This window comes from Anomaloglossus baeobatrachus, unplaced genomic scaffold, assembly GCF_048569485.1.
Source record: "Anomaloglossus baeobatrachus isolate aAnoBae1 unplaced genomic scaffold, aAnoBae1.hap1 Scaffold_3762, whole genome shotgun sequence".
Classification (NCBI taxonomy): Eukaryota; Metazoa; Chordata; class Amphibia; order Anura; family Aromobatidae; genus Anomaloglossus; species Anomaloglossus baeobatrachus.
This window is the reverse complement of record NW_027443107.1, coordinates 1-14,444: the sequence shown is the minus strand read 5'-3', so window position 1 is coordinate 14,444 and position 14,444 is coordinate 1. Positions and strand designations below refer to the sequence as shown.

Genomic DNA, 14,444 nt, shown 5'->3' with positions numbered 1-14,444 from the left:
TGACGGTCCGGGCAGTTTCGGCTGCGAAACCAACAACTAGTAGCTCTCTACTCCACTTGGGTAAGATGCCTGGGTGGACGCTGGGAGCAACGACAAGGCTCAACCAGGCTTCGGCTTGGGGGAGCACCGAAGATCCCTGACCCTTGCTGTGGCCTTCTGGCTCGGAGGGACGGGGTTGATTTTTGGGGACCCTCTCCTCACGGAGGGGTCCACACGAATCCTAGCCTTTGCACTGTTTTTGGTGTGACTTCGGTCATGCATTTTTTGCGGTGCTTTGGAAAGCTTCATTAAATCAAAAATCTGTTCTTATCAGTTTAATATCTGATACGTCCCCTATCTGGGGACCATATATTAAATGGATTTTTAGAACAGGGAGATGGAAAAAGAGCTTGCTCTGTCCACTCCACGCATTGACCTGGTATTGCAGTACCTCCAGGAACGGTGCACCCCTTCTTAACCCAGTTTCCAAAAGCAGAACTCGATTCACCTGATTCATATTAGCCCGATTAGCGAATTGAAATGAATTTTTATCTAACACACTTTTTACTTGCTTTATTCATCCAAATAGCAAACTCATCACCACTCAACTTCACCAACTCTGCTATGTCCCGTGCAGTATCTTGTTGTCAGTCTAATCTAGATCATGTGTAATTGAATGGAATAGATCCCTTTTGGACAAAGTGGAGTCAGATGCTGCAGTGACCACAGGTGTGAGAGGATCTACAATTGGCATCTGGTGTTATCTCTCTGCTTCCACTCCAAATAAAGTTACCTGTTGTTACCTGAACGTCAAATACTAAGAATGGGCGGCCTATGAAAGAATTAGTACTTTCATTAAGTATACTAAACCGGCTAATTGGGAATAGACAAACTGTAAAAAGCCCTCTGAGAAAGCCCCTCTCTAACCTTTGTTAGTAAGCTTTTCTGTAGCCTGCCTGTTGATGTATTTTCGGTTTGAACAGTGCACAACATGAAGAGACGGAACACTGGCGGCTTGTCACAATGCCCCCCGATGACATCACAATAGCGCTGCTGCCTAGAAAACAAGCTGCGCAGAAGAAGTTGTTCTTTGGGTGGGAGGGTGGGCTAGTGGAAGGAGGGGGCAATCTCTTTTTTTCCCGGGTGGTAGGGGGATGACAGGAGAAGGGAAGCGGGTGGTGAGAAAGGTACAGAGGGCAGGGTTTGGGGGCTGGGAAGGAAAGGGAAAAGATTAGGGTTTGGGGATGATGAAAGGGCTTTCTACGGGTAAGGATGGCAAAGGGTGGCAGTGACGGAAAGTCAGGCAACCTGTCCTGTCCGTCTTTTTGTATCGTGAATTGGAAAGACTGCAAGGGGGAGGGGAGTTGCTTGCGCCCTAAAGGAGGAGTTATTCAGATTCATTGCAGTGGGCGGCGGCTGCAAAACGCACCATTCTTCTTGTTTTTGCTCTGCAAAGCAGCCTTTTCAAGGGTTGGCTTGGGTGACAAAATGTCTTGTGTAGGCGTGGGTTTGTCTCCCTCTCGCTCTCTCTCCCTAAGATGTGTCCGGCATAGGCCAGGGTGCCACTCGAGGCCCAAACCAATTCTGGTTATCGCTTCTCGGCCTTTTGGCTAAGATCAAGTGTAGTATCTGTTCTTATCAGTTTAATATCTGATACGTCCCCTATCTGGGGACCATATATTAAATGGATTTTTAGAACAGGGAGATGGAAAAAGAGCTTGCTCTGTCCACTCCACGCATTGACCTGGTATTGCAGTACCTCCAGGAACGGTGCACCCCTTCTTAACCCAGTTTCCAAAAGCAGAACTCGATTCACCTGATTCATATTAGCCCGATTAGCGAATTGAAATGAATTTTTATCTAACACACTTTTTACTTGCTTTATTCATCCAAATAGCAAACTCATCACCACTCAACTTCACCAACTCTGCTATGTCCCGTGCAGTATCTTGTTGTCAGTCTAATCTAGATCATGTGTAATTGAATGGAATAGATCCCTTTTGGACAAAGTGGAGTCAGATGCTGCAGTGACCACAGGTGTGAGAGGATCTACAATTGGCATCTGGTGTTATCTCTCTGCTTCCACTCCAAATAAAGTTACCTGTTGTTACCTGAACGTCAAATACTAAGAATGGGCGGCCTATGAAAGAATTAGTACTTTCATTAAGTATACTAAACCGGCTAATTGGGAATAGACAAACTGTAAAAAGCCCTCTGAGAAAGCCCCTCTCTAACCTTTGTTAGTAAGCTTTTCTGTAGCCTGCCTGTTGATGTATTTTCGGTTTGAACAGTGCACAACATGAAGAGACGGAACACTGGCGGCTTGTCACAATGCCCCCCGATGACATCACAATAGCGCTGCTGCCTAGAAAACAAGCTGCGCAGAAGAAGTTGTTCTTTGGGTGGGAGGGTGGGCTAGTGGAAGGAGGGGGCAATCTCTTTTTTTCCCGGGTGGTAGGGGGATGACAGGAGAAGGGAAGCGGGTGGTGAGAAAGGTACAGAGGGCAGGGTTTGGGGGCTGGGAAGGAAAGGGAAAAGATTAGGGTTTGGGGATGATGAAAGGGCTTTCTACGGGTAAGGATGGCAAAGGGTGGCAGTGACGGAAAGTCAGGCAACCTGTCCTGTCCGTCTTTTTGTATCGTGAATTGGAAAGACTGCAAGGGGGAGGGGAGTTGCTTGCGCCCTAAAGGAGGAGTTATTCAGATTCATTGCAGTGGGCGGCGGCTGCAAAACGCACCATTCTTCTTGTTTTTGCTCTGCAAAGCAGCCTTTTCAAGGGTTGGCTTGGGTGACAAAATGTCTTGTGTAGGCGTGGGTTTGTCTCCCTCTCGCTCTCTCTCCCTAAGATGTGTCCGGCATAGGCCAGGGTGCCACTCGAGGCCCAAACCAATTCTGGTTATCGCTTCTCGGCCTTTTGGCTAAGATCAAGTGTAGTATCTGTTCTTATCAGTTTAATATCTGATACGTCCCCTATCTGGGGACCATATATTAAATGGATTTTTAGAACAGGGAGATGGAAAAAGAGCTTGCTCTGTCCACTCCACGCATTGACCTGGTATTGCAGTACCTCCAGGAACGGTGCACCCCTTCTTAACCCAGTTTCCAAAAGCAGAACTCGATTCACCTGATTCATATTAGCCCGATTAGCGAATTGAAATGAATTTTTATCTAACACACTTTTTACTTGCTTTATTCATCCAAATAGCAAACTCATCACCACTCAACTTCACCAACTCTGCTATGTCCCGTGCAGTATCTTGTTGTCAGTCTAATCTAGATCATGTGTAATTGAATGGAATAGATCCCTTTTGGACAAAGTGGAGTCAGATGCTGCAGTGACCACAGGTGTGAGAGGATCTACAATTGGCATCTGGTGTTATCTCTCTGCTTCCACTCCAAATAAAGTTACCTGTTGTTACCTGAACGTCAAATACTAAGAATGGGCGGCCTATGAAAGAATTAGTACTTTCATTAAGTATACTAAACCGGCTAATTGGGAATAGACAAACTGTAAAAAGCCCTCTGAGAAAGCCCCTCTCTAACCTTTGTTAGTAAGCTTTTCTGTAGCCTGCCTGTTGATGTATTTTCGGTTTGAACAGTGCACAACATGAAGAGACGGAACACTGGCGGCTTGTCACAATGCCCCCCGATGACATCACAATAGCGCTGCTGCCTAGAAAACAAGCTGCGCAGAAGAAGTTGTTCTTTGGGTGGGAGGGTGGGCTAGTGGAAGGAGGGGGCAATCTCTTTTTTTCCCGGGTGGTAGGGGGATGACAGGAGAAGGGAAGCGGGTGGTGAGAAAGGTACAGAGGGCAGGGTTTGGGGGCTGGGAAGGAAAGGGAAAAGATTAGGGTTTGGGGATGATGAAAGGGCTTTCTACGGGTAAGGATGGCAAAGGGTGGCAGTGACGGAAAGTCAGGCAACCTGTCCTGTCCGTCTTTTTGTATCGTGAATTGGAAAGACTGCAAGGGGGAGGGGAGTTGCTTGCGCCCTAAAGGAGGAGTTATTCAGATTCATTGCAGTGGGCGGCGGCTGCAAAACGCACCATTCTTCTTGTTTTTGCTCTGCAAAGCAGCCTTTTCAAGGGTTGGCTTGGGTGACAAAATGTCTTGTGTAGGCGTGGGTTTGTCTCCCTCTCGCTCTCTCTCCCTAAGATGTGTCCGGCATAGGCCAGGGTGCCACTCGAGGCCCAAACCAATTCTGGTTATCGCTTCTCGGCCTTTTGGCTAAGATCAAGTGTAGTATCTGTTCTTATCAGTTTAATATCTGATACGTCCCCTATCTGGGGACCATATATTAAATGGATTTTTAGAACAGGGAGATGGAAAAAGAGCTTGCTCTGTCCACTCCACGCATTGACCTGGTATTGCAGTACCTCCAGGAACGGTGCACCCCTTCTTAACCCAGTTTCCAAAAGCAGAACTCGATTCACCTGATTCATATTAGCCCGATTAGCGAATTGAAATGAATTTTTATCTAACACACTTTTTACTTGCTTTATTCATCCAAATAGCAAACTCATCACCACTCAACTTCACCAACTCTGCTATGTCCCGTGCAGTATCTTGTTGTCAGTCTAATCTAGATCATGTGTAATTGAATGGAATAGATCCCTTTTGGACAAAGTGGAGTCAGATGCTGCAGTGACCACAGGTGTGAGAGGATCTACAATTGGCATCTGGTGTTATCTCTCTGCTTCCACTCCAAATAAAGTTACCTGTTGTTACCTGAACGTCAAATACTAAGAATGGGCGGCCTATGAAAGAATTAGTACTTTCATTAAGTATACTAAACCGGCTAATTGGGAATAGACAAACTGTAAAAAGCCCTCTGAGAAAGCCCCTCTCTAACCTTTGTTAGTAAGCTTTTCTGTAGCCTGCCTGTTGATGTATTTTCGGTTTGAACAGTGCACAACATGAAGAGACGGAACACTGGCGGCTTGTCACAATGCCCCCCGATGACATCACAATAGCGCTGCTGCCTAGAAAACAAGCTGCGCAGAAGAAGTTGTTCTTTGGGTGGGAGGGTGGGCTAGTGGAAGGAGGGGGCAATCTCTTTTTTTCCCGGGTGGTAGGGGGATGACAGGAGAAGGGAAGCGGGTGGTGAGAAAGGTACAGAGGGCAGGGTTTGGGGGCTGGGAAGGAAAGGGAAAAGATTAGGGTTTGGGGATGATGAAAGGGCTTTCTACGGGTAAGGATGGCAAAGGGTGGCAGTGACGGAAAGTCAGGCAACCTGTCCTGTCCGTCTTTTTGTATCGTGAATTGGAAAGACTGCAAGGGGGAGGGGAGTTGCTTGCGCCCTAAAGGAGGAGTTATTCAGATTCATTGCAGTGGGCGGCGGCTGCAAAACGCACCATTCTTCTTGTTTTTGCTCTGCAAAGCAGCCTTTTCAAGGGTTGGCTTGGGTGACAAAATGTCTTGTGTAGGCGTGGGTTTGTCTCCCTCTCGCTCTCTCTCCCTAAGATGTGTCCGGCATAGGCCAGGGTGCCACTCGAGGCCCAAACCAATTCTGGTTATCGCTTCTCGGCCTTTTGGCTAAGATCAAGTGTAGTATCTGTTCTTATCAGTTTAATATCTGATACGTCCCCTATCTGGGGACCATATATTAAATGGATTTTTAGAACAGGGAGATGGAAAAAGAGCTTGCTCTGTCCACTCCACGCATTGACCTGGTATTGCAGTACCTCCAGGAACGGTGCACCCCTTCTTAACCCAGTTTCCAAAAGCAGAACTCGATTCACCTGATTCATATTAGCCCGATTAGCGAATTGAAATGAATTTTTATCTAACACACTTTTTACTTGCTTTATTCATCCAAATAGCAAACTCATCACCACTCAACTTCACCAACTCTGCTATGTCCCGTGCAGTATCTTGTTGTCAGTCTAATCTAGATCATGTGTAATTGAATGGAATAGATCCCTTTTGGACAAAGTGGAGTCAGATGCTGCAGTGACCACAGGTGTGAGAGGATCTACAATTGGCATCTGGTGTTATCTCTCTGCTTCCACTCCAAATAAAGTTACCTGTTGTTACCTGAACGTCAAATACTAAGAATGGGCGGCCTATGAAAGAATTAGTACTTTCATTAAGTATACTAAACCGGCTAATTGGGAATAGACAAACTGTAAAAAGCCCTCTGAGAAAGCCCCTCTCTAACCTTTGTTAGTAAGCTTTTCTGTAGCCTGCCTGTTGATGTATTTTCGGTTTGAACAGTGCACAACATGAAGAGACGGAACACTGGCGGCTTGTCACAATGCCCCCCGATGACATCACAATAGCGCTGCTGCCTAGAAAACAAGCTGCGCAGAAGAAGTTGTTCTTTGGGTGGGAGGGTGGGCTAGTGGAAGGAGGGGGCAATCTCTTTTTTTCCCGGGTGGTAGGGGGATGACAGGAGAAGGGAAGCGGGTGGTGAGAAAGGTACAGAGGGCAGGGTTTGGGGGCTGGGAAGGAAAGGGAAAAGATTAGGGTTTGGGGATGATGAAAGGGCTTTCTACGGGTAAGGATGGCAAAGGGTGGCAGTGACGGAAAGTCAGGCAACCTGTCCTGTCCGTCTTTTTGTATCGTGAATTGGAAAGACTGCAAGGGGGAGGGGAGTTGCTTGCGCCCTAAAGGAGGAGTTATTCAGATTCATTGCAGTGGGCGGCGGCTGCAAAACGCACCATTCTTCTTGTTTTTGCTCTGCAAAGCAGCCTTTTCAAGGGTTGGCTTGGGTGACAAAATGTCTTGTGTAGGCGTGGGTTTGTCTCCCTCTCGCTCTCTCTCCCTAAGATGTGTCCGGCATAGGCCAGGGTGCCACTCGAGGCCCAAACCAATTCTGGTTATCGCTTCTCGGCCTTTTGGCTAAGATCAAGTGTAGTATCTGTTCTTATCAGTTTAATATCTGATACGTCCCCTATCTGGGGACCATATATTAAATGGATTTTTAGAACAGGGAGATGGAAAAAGAGCTTGCTCTGTCCACTCCACGCATTGACCTGGTATTGCAGTACCTCCAGGAACGGTGCACCCCTTCTTAACCCAGTTTCCAAAAGCAGAACTCGATTCACCTGATTCATATTAGCCCGATTAGCGAATTGAAATGAATTTTTATCTAACACACTTTTTACTTGCTTTATTCATCCAAATAGCAAACTCATCACCACTCAACTTCACCAACTCTGCTATGTCCCGTGCAGTATCTTGTTGTCAGTCTAATCTAGATCATGTGTAATTGAATGGAATAGATCCCTTTTGGACAAAGTGGAGTCAGATGCTGCAGTGACCACAGGTGTGAGAGGATCTACAATTGGCATCTGGTGTTATCTCTCTGCTTCCACTCCAAATAAAGTTACCTGTTGTTACCTGAACGTCAAATACTAAGAATGGGCGGCCTATGAAAGAATTAGTACTTTCATTAAGTATACTAAACCGGCTAATTGGGAATAGACAAACTGTAAAAAGCCCTCTGAGAAAGCCCCTCTCTAACCTTTGTTAGTAAGCTTTTCTGTAGCCTGCCTGTTGATGTATTTTCGGTTTGAACAGTGCACAACATGAAGAGACGGAACACTGGCGGCTTGTCACAATGCCCCCCGATGACATCACAATAGCGCTGCTGCCTAGAAAACAAGCTGCGCAGAAGAAGTTGTTCTTTGGGTGGGAGGGTGGGCTAGTGGAAGGAGGGGGCAATCTCTTTTTCTTCCCGGGTGGTAGGGGGATGACAGGAGAAGGGAAGCGGGTGGTGAGAAAGGTACAGAGGGCAGGGTTTGGGGGCTGGGAAGGAAAGGGAAAAGATTAGGGTTTGGGGATGATGAAAGGGCTTTCTACGGGTAAGGATGGCAAAGGGTGGCAGTGACGGAAAGTCAGGCAACCTGTCCTGTCCGTCTTTTTGTATCGTGAATTGGAAAGACTGCAAGGGGGAGGGGAGTTGCTTGCGCCCTAAAGGAGGAGTTATTCAGATTCATTGCAGTGGGCGGCGGCTGCAAAACGCACCATTCTTCTTGTTTTTGCTCTGCAAAGCAGCCTTTTCAAGGGTTGGCTTGGGTGACAAAATGTCTTGTGTAGGCGTGGGTTTGTCTCCCTCTCGCTCTCTCTCCCTAAGATGTGTCCGGCATAGGCCAGGGTGCCACTCGAGGCCCAAACCAATTCTGGTTATCGCTTCTCGGCCTTTTGGCTAAGATCAAGTGTAGTATCTGTTCTTATCAGTTTAATATCTGATACGTCCCCTATCTGGGGACCATATATTAAATGGATTTTTAGAACAGGGAGATGGAAAAAGAGCTTGCTCTGTCCACTCCACGCATTGACCTGGTATTGCAGTACCTCCAGGAACGGTGCACCCCTTCTTAACCCAGTTTCCAAAAGCAGAACTCGATTCACCTGATTCATATTAGCCCGATTAGCGAATTGAAATGAATTTTTATCTAACACACTTTTTACTTGCTTTATTCATCCAAATAGCAAACTCATCACCACTCAACTTCACCAACTCTGCTATGTCCCGTGCAGTATCTTGTTGTCAGTCTAATCTAGATCATGTGTAATTGAATGGAATAGATCCCTTTTGGACAAAGTGGAGTCAGATGCTGCAGTGACCACAGGTGTGAGAGGATCTACAATTGGCATCTGGTGTTATCTCTCTGCTTCCACTCCAAATAAAGTTACCTGTTGTTACCTGAACGTCAAATACTAAGAATGGGCGGCCTATGAAAGAATTAGTACTTTCATTAAGTATACTAAACCGGCTAATTGGGAATAGACAAACTGTAAAAAGCCCTCTGAGAAAGCCCCTCTCTAACCTTTGTTAGTAAGCTTTTCTGTAGCCTGCCTGTTGATGTATTTTCGGTTTGAACAGTGCACAACATGAAGAGACGGAACACTGGCGGCTTGTCACAATGCCCCCCGATGACATCACAATAGCGCTGCTGCCTAGAAAACAAGCTGCGCAGAAGAAGTTGTTCTTTGGGTGGGAGGGTGGGCTAGTGGAAGGAGGGGGCAATCTCTTTTTTTCCCGGGTGGTAGGGGGATGACAGGAGAAGGGAAGCGGGTGGTGAGAAAGGTACAGAGGGCAGGGTTTGGGGGCTGGGAAGGAAAGGGAAAAGATTAGGGTTTGGGGATGATGAAAGGGCTTTCTACGGGTAAGGATGGCAAAGGGTGGCAGTGACGGAAAGTCAGGCAACCTGTCCTGTCCGTCTTTTTGTATCGTGAATTGGAAAGACTGCAAGGGGGAGGGGAGTTGCTTGCGCCCTAAAGGAGGAGTTATTCAGATTCATTGCAGTGGGCGGCGGCTGCAAAACGCACCATTCTTCTTGTTTTTGCTCTGCAAAGCAGCCTTTTCAAGGGTTGGCTTGGGTGACAAAATGTCTTGTGTAGGCGTGGGTTTGTCTCCCTCTCGCTCTCTCTCCCTAAGATGTGTCCGGCATAGGCCAGGGTGCCACTCGAGGCCCAAACCAATTCTGGTTATCGCTTCTCGGCCTTTTGGCTAAGATCAAGTGTAGTATCTGTTCTTATCAGTTTAATATCTGATACGTCCCCTATCTGGGGACCATATATTAAATGGATTTTTAGAACAGGGAGATGGAAAAAGAGCTTGCTCTGTCCACTCCACGCATTGACCTGGTATTGCAGTACCTCCAGGAACGGTGCACCCCTTCTTAACCCAGTTTCCAAAAGCAGAACTCGATTCACCTGATTCATATTAGCCCGATTAGCGAATTGAAATGAATTTTTATCTAACACACTTTTTACTTGCTTTATTCATCCAAATAGCAAACTCATCACCACTCAACTTCACCAACTCTGCTATGTCCCGTGCAGTATCTTGTTGTCAGTCTAATCTAGATCATGTGTAATTGAATGGAATAGATCCCTTTTGGACAAAGTGGAGTCAGATGCTGCAGTGACCACAGGTGTGAGAGATCTACAATTGGCATCTGGTGTTATCTCTCTGCTTCCACTCCAAATAAAGTTACCTGTTGTTACCTGAACGTCAAATACTAAGAATGGGCGGCCTATGAAAGAATTAGTACTTTCATTAAGTATACTAAACCGGCTAATTGGGAATAGACAAACTGTAAAAAGCCCTCTGAGAAAGCCCCTCTCTAACCTTTGTTAGTAAGCTTTTCTGTAGCCTGCCTGTTGATGTATTTTTCGGTTTGAACAGTGCACAAACATGAAGAGACGGAACACTGGCGGCTTGTCACAATGCCCCCCGATGACATCACAATAGCGCTGCTGCCTAGAAAACAAGCTGCGCAGAAGAAGTTGTTCTTTGGGTGGGAGGGTGGGCTAGTGGAAGAGAGGGGGGCAATCTCTTTTTTCCCGGGTGGTAGGGGGATGACAGGAGAAGGGAAGCGGGTGGTGAGAAAGGTACAGAGGGCAGGGTTTGGGGGCTGGGAAGGAAAGGGAAAAGATTAGGGTTTGGGGATGATGAAAGGGCTTTCTACGGGTAAGGATGGCAAAGGGTGGCAGTGACGGAAAGTCAGGCAACCTGTCCTGTCCGTCTTTTTGTATCGTGAATTGGAAAGACTGCAAGGGGGAGGGGGAGTTGCTTGCGCCCTAAAGGAGGAGTTATTCAGATTCATTGCAGTGGGCGGCGGCTGCAAAACGCACCATTCTTCTTGTTTTTTGCTCTGCAAAGCAGCCTTTTCAAGGGTTGGCTTGGGTGACAAAATGTCTTGTGTAGGCGTGGGTTTGTCTCCCTCTCGCCTCTCTCTCCCTAAAGATGTGTCCGGCATAGGCCAGGGTGCCACTCGAGGCCCAAACCAATTTCTGGTTATCGCTTCTCGGCCTTTTGGCTAAGATCAAGTGTAGTATCTGTTCTTATCAGTTTAATATCTGATACGTCCCCTATCTGGGGACCCATATATTAAATGGATTTTTAGAACAGGGAGATGGAAAAAAGAGCTTGCTCTGTCCACTCCACGCATTGACCTGGTATTGCAGTACCTCCAGGAACGGTGCACCCCTTCTTAACCCAGTTTCCAAAAGCAGAACTCGATTCACCTGATTCATATTAGCCCGATTAGCGAATTGAAATGAATTTTTATCTAACACACTTTTTACTTGCTTTATTCATCCAAATAGCAAACTCATCACCACTCAACTTCACCAACTCTGCTATGTCCCGTGCAGTATCTTGTTGTCAGTCTAATCTAGATCATGTGTAATTGAATGGAATAGATCCCTTTTGGACAAAGTGGAGTCAGATGCTGCAGTGACCACAGGTGTGAGAGGCATCTACAATTGGCATCTGGTGTTATCTCTCTGCTTCCACTCCAAATAAAGTTACCTGTTGTTACCCTGAACGTCAAATACTAAGAATGGGCGGCCTATGAAAGAATTAGTACTTTCATTAAGTATACTAAACCGGCTAATTGGGAATAGACAAACTGTAAAAAAGCCCTCTGAGGAAAGCCCCTCTCTAACCTTTGTTAGTAAGCTTTTCTGTAGCCTGCCTGTTGATGTATTTTCGGTTTGAACAGTGCACAACATGAAGAGACGGAACACTGGCGGCTTGTCACAATGCCCCCCGATGACATCACAATAGCGCTGCTGCCTAGAAAACAAGCTGCGCAGAAGAAGTTGTTCTTTGGGTGGGAGGGTGGGCTAGTGGAAGGAGGGGGCAATCTCTTTTTTTTCCCGGGTGGTAGGGGGGATGACAGGAGAAGGGAAGCGGGTGGTGAGAAAGGTACAGAGGGCAGGGTTTGGGGGCTGGGAAGGAAAGGAAAAGATTAGGGTTTGGGGATGATGAAAGGGCTTTCTACGGGTAAGGATGGCAAAGGGTGGCCAGTGACGGAAAGTCAGGCAACCTGTCCTGTCCGTCTTTTTTGTATCGTGAATTGGAAAGACTGCAAGGGGGAGGGGAGTTGCTTGCGCCCTAAAGGAGGAGTTATTCAGATTCATTGCAGTGGGGCGGCGGCTGCAAAACGCACCATTCTTCTTGTTTTTGCTCTGCAAAGCAGCCTTTTCAAGGGTTGGCTTGGGTGACAAAATGTCTTGTGTAGGCGTGGGTTTGTCTCCCTCTCGCTCTCTCTCCCTAAGATGTGTCCGGCATAGGCCAGGGTGCCACTCGAGGCCCAAACCAATTCTGGTTATCGCTTCTCGGCCTTTTGGCTAAGATCAAGTGTAGTATCTGTTCTTATCAGGTTTAATATCTGATACGTCCCCTATCTGGGGACCATATATTAAATGGGATTTTTAGAACAGGGAGATGGAAAAAGAGCTTGCTCTGTCCACTCCACGCATTGACCTGGTATTGCAGTACCTCAGGAACGGTGCACCCCCTTCTTAACCCAGTTTCCAAAAGCAGAACTCGATTCACCTGATTCATATTAGCCCGATTAGCGAATTGAAATGAATTTTTATCTAACACACTTTTTACTTGCTTTATTCATCCAAATAGCAAACTCATCACCACTCAACTTCACCAACTCTGCTATGTCCCGTGCAGTATCTTGTTGTCAGTCTAATCTAGATCATGTGTAATTGAATGGAATAGATCCCTTTTTGGACAAAGTGGAGTCAGATGCTGCAGTGACCACAGGTGTGAGAGGATCTACAATTGGCATCTGGGTGTTATCTCTCTGCTTCCACTCCAAATAAAGTTACCTGTTGTTACCTGAACGTCAAATACTAAGAATGGGCGGCTATGAAAGAATTAGTACTTTCATTAAGTATACTAAACCGGCTAATTGGGAATAGACAAAACTGTAAAAAGCCCTCTGAGAAAGCCCCTCTCTAACCTTTGTTAGTAAGCTTTTCTGTAGCCTGCCTGTTGATGTATTTTCGGTTTGAACAGTGGCACAACATGAAGAGACGGAACACTGGCGGCTTGTCACAATGCCCCCGATGACATCACAATAGCGCTGCTGCCTAGAAAACAAGCTGCGCAGAAGAAGTTGTTCTTTGGGTGGGAGGGTGGGCTAGTGGAAGGAGGGGGCAATCTCTTTTTTTCCCGGGTGGTAGGGGGATGACAGGAGAAGGGAAGCGGGTGGTGAGAAAGGTACAGAGGGCAGGGTTTTGGGGGCTGGGAAGGAAAGGGAAAAGATTAGGGTTTGGGGATGATGAAAGGGCTTTCTACGAGGTAAGGATGGCAAAGGGTGGCAGTGACGGAAAGTCAGGCAACCTGTCCTGTCCGTCTTTTTGTATCGTGAATTGGAAAGACTGCAAGGGGGAGGGGAGTTGCTTGCGCCCTAAAGGAGAGGAGTTATTCAGATTCATTGCAGTGGGCGGCGGCTGCAAAACGCACCATTCTTCTTGTTTTTGCTCTGCAAAGCAGCCTTTTCAAGGGTTGGCTTGGGTGACAAAATGTCTTGTGTAGGCGTGGGTTTGTCTCCCTCTCGCTCTCTCTCCCTAAGATGTGTCCGGCATAGGCCAGGGTGCCACTCGAGGCCCAAACCAATTCTGGTTATCGCTTCTCGGCCTTTTGGCTAAGATCAAGTGTAGTGTTGTTCGAAGAGGTGGTTTAAGCTCCAGGCCACCTTAGTACAATGATACAATGCACACTGGAAGGTTGCGCTTGCTAGTACTCTGGGTGGATAGTATATTCATCTAGAGGAAAACATGGCCCCTACCAGGATCGAGGCTATTAGACTGAGTAAGGGTGGGGGGCTATGGTACAACGTGCCCCAGGACTGACGACCCTGGAGTGAGTCTGAGCTTGCTGGCTTGGGACCCCCGGCAAGCCTTGGGCTCTGTAGCACACCGTACCTTGCCTTTTCATACTTTTTGAGCATATTACCCTATCCCGGCCTTCTGGCTAGGAAGGGAAATTTTTATAATCCCGGTCGGAGGTCTGGTCAGCTTTGGGCTGAGAAACTAACACCCGGTGGAGGTCTGGGTCAGCTTCGGCTGAGAAACCAACACCCGGTTGGAGGTCTGGGTCAGCTTCGGCTGAGAAACCAACACCCGGTTGGAGGTCCGGTTAGCCTTGGGCTGAGAAACCAACACGGTTGACGGTCCCGGGCAGTTTCGGCTGCGAAACCAACAACTAGTAGCTCTCTACTCCACTTGGGTAAGATGCCTGGGTGGACGCTGGGAGCAACGACAAGGCTCAACCAGGCTTCGGCTTGGGGGAGCACCGAAGATCCCTGACCCTTGCTGTGGCCTTCTGGCTCGGAGGGACGGGGTTGATTTTTGGGGACCCTCTCCTCACGGTGGGGTCCACACGAATCCTAGCCTTTGCACTGTTTTTGGTGTGACTTCGGTCATGCATTTTTTGTGGTGCTTTGGAAAGCTTCATTAAATCTGTTCTTATCAGTTTAATATCTGATACGTCCCCTATCTGGGGACCATATATTAAATGGATTTTTAGAACAGGGAGATGGAAAAAGAGCTTGCTCTGTCCACTCCACGCATTGACCTGGTATTGCAGTACCTCCAGGAACGGTGCACCCCTTCTTAACCCAGTTTCCAAAAGCAGAACTCGATTCACCTGATTCATATTTAGCCCGATTAGCGAATTGAAATGAATTTTTATCTAACACA

General features: G+C 47.2%; 11 non-coding genes across 11 annotated transcripts; all 11 read left to right on the top strand.

Moving 5' to 3' along the window:
- The first annotated feature begins 259 nt into the window (after positions 1-259).
- Positions 260-452, top strand: LOC142274646 (U2 spliceosomal RNA). Its single transcript, XR_012738922.1, has one exon. It is a non-coding gene; the product is annotated as a U2 spliceosomal RNA (small nuclear RNA).
- A 1,117-nt stretch (positions 453-1,569) lies between these two features.
- On the top strand, positions 1,570-1,760 carry LOC142274612 (U2 spliceosomal RNA). The gene has a single exon (XR_012738892.1). It is a non-coding gene; the product is annotated as a U2 spliceosomal RNA (small nuclear RNA).
- Positions 1,761-2,877: 1,117 nt separating this feature from the next.
- LOC142274611 (U2 spliceosomal RNA) lies at positions 2,878-3,068 on the top strand. The gene has a single exon (XR_012738891.1). It is a non-coding gene; the product is annotated as a U2 spliceosomal RNA (small nuclear RNA).
- A 1,117-nt stretch (positions 3,069-4,185) lies between these two features.
- Positions 4,186-4,376, top strand: LOC142274655 (U2 spliceosomal RNA). Its single transcript, XR_012738926.1, has one exon. It is a non-coding gene; the product is annotated as a U2 spliceosomal RNA (small nuclear RNA).
- A 1,117-nt stretch (positions 4,377-5,493) lies between these two features.
- LOC142274647 (U2 spliceosomal RNA) lies at positions 5,494-5,684 on the top strand. Its single transcript, XR_012738923.1, has one exon. It is a non-coding gene; the product is annotated as a U2 spliceosomal RNA (small nuclear RNA).
- A 1,117-nt stretch (positions 5,685-6,801) lies between these two features.
- Positions 6,802-6,992, top strand: LOC142274635 (U2 spliceosomal RNA). Its single transcript, XR_012738912.1, has one exon. It is a non-coding gene; the product is annotated as a U2 spliceosomal RNA (small nuclear RNA).
- Positions 6,993-8,110: 1,118 nt separating this feature from the next.
- Positions 8,111-8,301, top strand: LOC142274622 (U2 spliceosomal RNA). Its single transcript, XR_012738901.1, has one exon. It is a non-coding gene; the product is annotated as a U2 spliceosomal RNA (small nuclear RNA).
- A 1,117-nt stretch (positions 8,302-9,418) lies between these two features.
- LOC142274610 (U2 spliceosomal RNA) lies at positions 9,419-9,609 on the top strand. Its single transcript, XR_012738890.1, has one exon. It is a non-coding gene; the product is annotated as a U2 spliceosomal RNA (small nuclear RNA).
- A 1,124-nt stretch (positions 9,610-10,733) lies between these two features.
- LOC142274641 (U2 spliceosomal RNA) lies at positions 10,734-10,926 on the top strand. The gene has a single exon (XR_012738918.1). It is a non-coding gene; the product is annotated as a U2 spliceosomal RNA (small nuclear RNA).
- Positions 10,927-12,051: 1,125 nt separating this feature from the next.
- LOC142274645 (U2 spliceosomal RNA) lies at positions 12,052-12,243 on the top strand. Its single transcript, XR_012738921.1, has one exon. It is a non-coding gene; the product is annotated as a U2 spliceosomal RNA (small nuclear RNA).
- A 1,928-nt stretch (positions 12,244-14,171) lies between these two features.
- LOC142274650 (U2 spliceosomal RNA) lies at positions 14,172-14,356 on the top strand. The gene has a single exon (XR_012738925.1). It is a non-coding gene; the product is annotated as a U2 spliceosomal RNA (small nuclear RNA).
- Positions 14,357-14,444: the final 88 nt, after the last annotated feature.